Here is a 6,891-nt window from a genome sequence, read left to right as displayed (position 1 = left end):
AACTTCTTTGTTCTTAACTGTGTTCATCCTCTCTCTCTGCAGTGAAGATCACCATCTCCACAGTTTAAGGGTCACAACAGGGTGGGAATAAAATGTAGGAATGAATATTATCCATGAAATATATCCAAATATATGGTCTTATTATTAGTTTCTGCGATTTAGAGATTCTATTGTTTTTTAAGATTATATCCTAAAATTTCCCCAAAAAAGATAGGTAACAAATTTGATTGTTTATTCTGTATGTTCCATATCCTCAGAGTATAAATTGAAGACAAAAGCTATGCTTAAGTGTCTTTATCTACAAACAGGGGCTAATATCTCATTAATCTTTGTGAGTATTAAATGTGATAATGTAAATAGAGCACGCAGTAAATTCCTAGCATATATAGGTACTCAATAAAGTTATATTGTATTCTTCCATCATTCTAAACAGAGTTGGTTGGCAATCAGAATCAGCAAAGTCTAATAATATTAACAATAAATGCAACAGCTAACAATTATTGCTTCATCAGCCATGAACTTTTGCAACCTTTGCAGAAGCCTAAAAATATATACTATTCTGCACAAAGGGAGCCTACTGTATTCCAAAAATGTCAGCAACAGTGGGGATTGGTAAGCCTTTTTTAGAAATCTCTGCCTCAACAAGTGATACACTAATATAAAATTGACTAGAATGTCAGGTGAATACATGTCTTTGGAGCATTAAGGAGGTAGTAGAAGTATATACATGTTCCAGGTTTCTTATGTGATGGTGTGTCCAATTAATCCTGACAATGACAACCGTGGCCTAGTTGCATCTGGTCACAGATTTGCTGTTCAGCTAACCATGTCCAGTTCTAGCCAGTTCATTAGCCCAGGCTTAATATTACATTTAAGCTACAGATACCAAAAATGCATAAAGTAACAACAAGGTCCTACTGTATAACACAAGGAACTATAATCAATATTCTGTGATAAAACATAATGAAAAGAATATGAAAAAGAATATACATGTATAATGGAATCACTTTGCTGCACAGAAGAAATTAATACAACATTGTAAATCAACTATACTTCAAGAAAATAAAACAGATACATACAGTGTATGACCTCTGTAGAAAGTCTCTGAATTCTGTTAGTTTCACAGAGATGTAAGAATTGAAAGAAAATAAATCTGAAAACACTTTTTAATATATAAGATGCTATAAAATATCATTGATAATCATTTATTAATATTGTTAAATTAAGAAGTGGTGGTTAGAAAGTATAGCTATTTTGCTTAAATACAGGAAATCTTAGCTATACATTAATTGAAGTTTAATTTTTGTTAGATGAGGATGATAATGATTACTTGAAATGGGAAAGTAAAGTCTAGGAAATTCTATGAAAATAGCAGGGTACAATCACTGATCACTGATTCTGGATAGTGTACCAGAGGAAGATGTTGTACCCAGCAGTTATAGGGGTTCATTTGCTTTACTCCTTGAAACTTTCCAAAGATTGCCTCAAAATAAACAGGCAGAAATAAAATGTTCAATAATCAGTGCTCCAAAAATGAGTCTTTCAATTACCATGAAAGGGCTTCCACTTCACATACATTTGGTTCCATTTGTTCACACCAGTTTCTAATATTGTTGGGAATGCTTTATGTTGCCACTTCATAAAAAGGGTGGGGAGTAAGGAGCTATTTGACAGAATAGTGGTTCCTCATAGATGTCAAGAGGAAAAATCTCTCTGCCTAGCAGGCATCAATTATACATGCTTTGAAGTAAAGCCATATGATCCTCAAATCATCTCCCTATAGAAAAGGATAATAAAAATAATAGCTTCCATGATGGATTTCCATTCTATGCACATTTATAAATCTGATCTTTAGTATTTTGACAACTCCCTCTGATTCCACAATTTTTCATAACCCAGTATCACCAAGATAAATATTTCTCTTTCTGTACTATCTGCAAATTCATCAGAAATCTAATCTGTGATTCAGGACTGATGATCAAGTGGGTAATTAACTGTCCATTTCTTCATCTAATTAGAATAAACAGGAATCAGATCAACCAAAAAATGGGCATTTTAAAATTCTTATTAGTAAAACATTAGCAAATTTGACACATCTGTCTGTATAATAGCTCTTTAAGGCAGATCTACCATTTTACCTCAGTTATACAAAAACTTTGCTCATCTCTCTCACTATTTTCATTCCTCCATTTATTTCCTTTTTAATTTTTTTCTCCTTCTTGCCCTGTAAACACTTATTAAAAATTATATTAATCTAATTATGTTCCGTATATGCAAGGCACTATGTGAAGTGCTAGGGATGGACTTAATTCCTACCATTAAACGCTTTATAGTCTAGAGGGGAATAAAGGAAATTACTTTGTGCCACATGCTACAATACGGTAGTGTAGGTTATCTTGCCTATCTCATATTCTTTTTCCTCTTTCCTGTCCCTTCCACACACAGACACACACACATACACACCCACACCCACACACACACAAGCCAACACACACATCCCTTATCCCTTCGGTCTGTAAAAAGGAGCAGATGTTCCAATTTAATGAAAGTTTTAAATGAAATTAAATCATGATTTAAAATCTGCTGATTCAAAAGAACATAAGGACATCACCTGAAAGGAAACAAGAATGAAAAATTCACAGAGATTGTATTTTATTCCTAACAAAAGAATAAAAAGGAAAAAAAAAAGGAGAGAGAGCACAATTTTTTTTTTTTTTGCTCAAACAAAGCTGACTTTTTGGAAGCACTTGAACATTTTCATAACTTTTGAGTTTTAGGTCATTTATAAAATACCTAATGCTAGCCAAATGCCGATGTAAATTTTCTATCTGGAGGGTGAAGATTGCCTGATTTGAGGTCAGGACTAAGTTTCTGGCAGCGTTTCCTCTACTAAGATTTTGGCTAAACATAATTGATCACTTAGGGGGCACTGTGGAAATTTAAGAACTTATATTGGGAGTAGAAATGGCAAGCATCTTACTTTTAGATTTATTGATAACAGATAATATTTTCATGTATCAGGAATAATTTTATAAATGTCTGACATGTATTTAAGCTTCACAACATCTCTGGGAGAAAGGAAATTTTATCTTCTTAATTTTACAAATAAGGAAAGCATAAGGTGTGATTGAAAAGGATGAGTAATTTTTCTCAAGGTCTTAAGAGACAGAGCTAGGATCCAAACCCAGAAATCCTGACATTTAAATGCTACCTTTTAATGCCTCATACAAGTTTTAGTTTTTTTATTTTTACATAAATATTTCTAATTAATACATTGTTTTATTTTGTATACAGTTTTTTCAAAGAATCCATTTTTTTCAGTGAATTAAATTTGTTGGACTTTGCAGTATGTAGCTTGGAAGGGAGGGTGAGTAATGGAGCCTATAAAATTAAAATTCTGTACTTAGAAATTTGATTATTCTTGGAATAATTGACAAAGGAATCATATTCTATTATAAGCAAATTAATTAAAAAATAATGTAAGTTCATGAAAAACCCACAGTAGAATCCAAGTGGTTTTAATAATAATAAAACTATATTTGAACATCTAACACATGCTTTATACTTTTTTATATTGTTTTGCTTTTTGAACCAATCCACATGTGGTTATAGCAATGTTTCACATTTATTTTTAAGCAAATAGTAGATATACAATAAATATGCTTTGATTTAAAAAATATACTGACAATTTAAGATATCAGCAAGAGTCTTGGGTGTGTGAAATATACTATAAAAGATTTTTAAAAATTAAATACCTACTTGTTTTTAAATGTCGTTTCTTTGTGAAACCAAACTGCAACAATATCTAAGGAAATTTTTTAAACTTTCACAACACAACAGTTCTCATTTGTCCTGTAGCCTTCTTTTCTTTACCTTTTTGGTGTATACATTTCACATTTGAAACCATAGATGTTTAGCTCTCCTCGTTTAAACATGACTTGCTAAGCTGGTGTTCAGAGAACAGGCTTTGTAGTCAGATGAACCTGATCTGAGCTTAAATCTTTGTTCTGCTATTTCCCAGCTGGGGAAACAGAGGCTGGGAACTTCTTACAGCTGTGAACCCTCAAACTGATAATCCCTTAACACAACCTATCCACAGGCAACATCTTCACTCCCTTTACCACTCATTAGCTGGGTGACCTTGGGAAATTGTCTTAATTTCTCTGCAGTCTAATTTTTTCCTTGTAAAATGGGGACAACAATACTTACTGTTGAGAATTATGATGGTTACATGAAATAATCTTAAAGTGTCTAGTACAGTGAACTCAGTAAGTGGTAGGAGTTATTAAAATGTGTAATTCTTATTGTCTGTATAACATTCTATGAAGTTGATATACTACATAACTAGCCTTCTCCTGAAGGTCATTCAAGCTGCAGACATTTTTCCTATTATCAATAATGTCCAAATTACATTTTTGTGTATATACCTCTTTATCCCCTTACTTACTAAACACATTGGAATAATCTATTAGAAGTAAAATTCTTGTATGATTGATTGTAAACAGTTTTATGCCTCTTTATGCATACCATGAAATTATTTTCCAAAAGGATTATAGTAGTAGTGTTTGTGCTTACTGTGACCAATTTTATTTGGAAAGCATTCCAGAATATAAATAGTAACATAAGTGCAATTGTACTCTCTTCCTCAAAGTCACTCCAGGAAAGCTCTGTTCTGATGCTAACAATTCTATTATGGCTCCTAACAGTTCTAAAATGCCTTTGGAATTACTTTTATAACATGCTCCTCAGAGCTTGGTGTTGAATTCTCCCTTTTCTTAGCTTCCTGTATCTTATTCATTGCTAAGTCCTGTCCATACTCTATTTACACAGACTTTCATGCTCACCTGTGATTTTCTCTTCTTGTTATCAATGCCTTAGTCCTCATCCTCAAAATCTCTGGCCTGAAATATTCCAATGGTATTTTAACTGGTCTCTCTGCCACCCATATTTTAGCCCTCTGAGTCATAGTCTCTGGTGCCGACAGGTATCTTTTCAAAACCTAGATCTGGTCAAATCCTGCATTTACTTTCCATTCCTTACGTTGCTTCTCTCCTCAGTGCTTTTGCTACCCATATACCTGGCTAACTCCTACTCAGCCTGGAGGAAGGGTTACCTAAACTATCCTAAAGCCTGAAAAGGAGTCATATCATTCCCTTCTAATATTGACATATGTAGAAGATGATATCACTGTACATAAAAAGAGTTTTGTAAAAATGCTTGTTGTCACTTTTTGAGTATTTACCATATATCAGGCACTATTTTAAACATGTCCCATGAATTAATTCATTTAAACCTCACAACTGTCTTAGGAAAGAGGTACTATCATAGTGTCTATTTTGCCAATGAAGAAAGTAAGGCACAAGAAAGTTGACTAACTTACCAAGGTCTACAGCTGGTAATGAATAGTGCTGGATTTCAAACCTGGGAAGTCTGGCTTTTAACCACTACTGGACCAAAAACTGCCTGGTAATTCTTTTTTTTTTTTTTTTTCAATAGAAATTACTCCACTGCAACTGCTACCCTTACAACATTATTTTCCTTACCTTAGTTTTCTTGCTCTAATGGTGCAGTAGGCACTACCATACATAGTAAAGTTTAACCTGTGCTGGTTTTATGCCATGTCAAGTGTGGTGAAATGATGTATAACGTTACTCATTCCAACAGCAGTTAACTCTGCCAGATGGCACTTTAATAATATATTTGGTATATTAGGAAATCGGTACAAATATCCCATCATTTGCCCCTTTTGAAAATATTTAGCTACAATTATGCCATTTAAGTTTCCAGTAAATTTTCTTTAACTTGCTCAGCTTTTATAATAAACCACATATTTTTACTTAAAATGTATATTTAATAATATGTTCAGTAAGTGATTGCCTACTCAGGCTATTAAACTGTCTCATATAGAGTAGATTATGTAATTTAATTACCTTTTATTTGACTCTTCTCAGTAATTATCCTCAATTACACATAACTGAACAATGATACCTATGGGTCTGTGTCTATAGGAGAAGGACTATCCAGGTACTTTAAGGCAAAGACTTTTTGTTTTCTCTTCTGAGACAAGTCCTTCTTCATAATAAGAGCACTTCATTTGTGTCAAGCATTATTCTAACTACTTTTTCAGGATTACTGTCTTTATTCTTCACAACCCTAGTGTTATTATAATTTCTGGATTAAAAAAATAAAACAGAGAGATTAAGTAACTTGCTCAAGACCACATAGCATATTATATGGTGAAAACAGAACAAAAATGCAGGCCATTTGATTCTAGAGCCCTTACTGTTAACCACTGGAGATCAAACCATGGATGAAAACAATAGGATCTATTAAAGTGTCTTAGAAAGATAACCTGTTTCATAACTAAATGGTGGCTATACATACATTTTCAGCTTTAATTGGAACAAACCTTCTTCTTTCATCTCAAATGAATAGGAAGTCAGTCTTTTGGATTTGTGGGGAAATTTGTTACCAGGTTTAGCTAAAAGCGGAACCACTTACATTCTCATTTTTTTGTTTGTTTGTTTGCTTGGAAAGATCCACTAGAGAAGCAAAGAGTTTTCTTTTTTTCTTTTTGAAATATAGTTGATTTACAAGTTGTGTTAGTTTTGGGTGTACAGCAAAGTGATTCAGTTATATATATATATATATATGTGTGTGTGTGTGTGTATATATATATATATACATATAAAAAGAATTAAAAGAATTTATATATATATATATATATATATATTCTTTCAATGATGCAGTAGAGAGTGACTAGCAAAAGACGAAGGCTCTTGAAAAGCAAGAAAGTAAGAAATCTAATTGTGGAGTCATTGAAAGGTAGAGACATGCTTTCTCCACTGAAAATAGAAGGAAACAATGGTGCAAGTTTATATAGGTTTGGTG

This window comes from Lipotes vexillifer, unplaced genomic scaffold, assembly GCF_000442215.2.
Source record: "Lipotes vexillifer unplaced genomic scaffold, Lipotes_vexillifer_v1.1 scaffold797, whole genome shotgun sequence".
Lineage (NCBI taxonomy): Eukaryota > Metazoa > Chordata > Mammalia > Artiodactyla > Lipotidae > Lipotes > Lipotes vexillifer.
The sequence above is the reverse complement of the archived record's forward strand: the minus strand, read 5'-3'. Positions refer to the sequence as shown.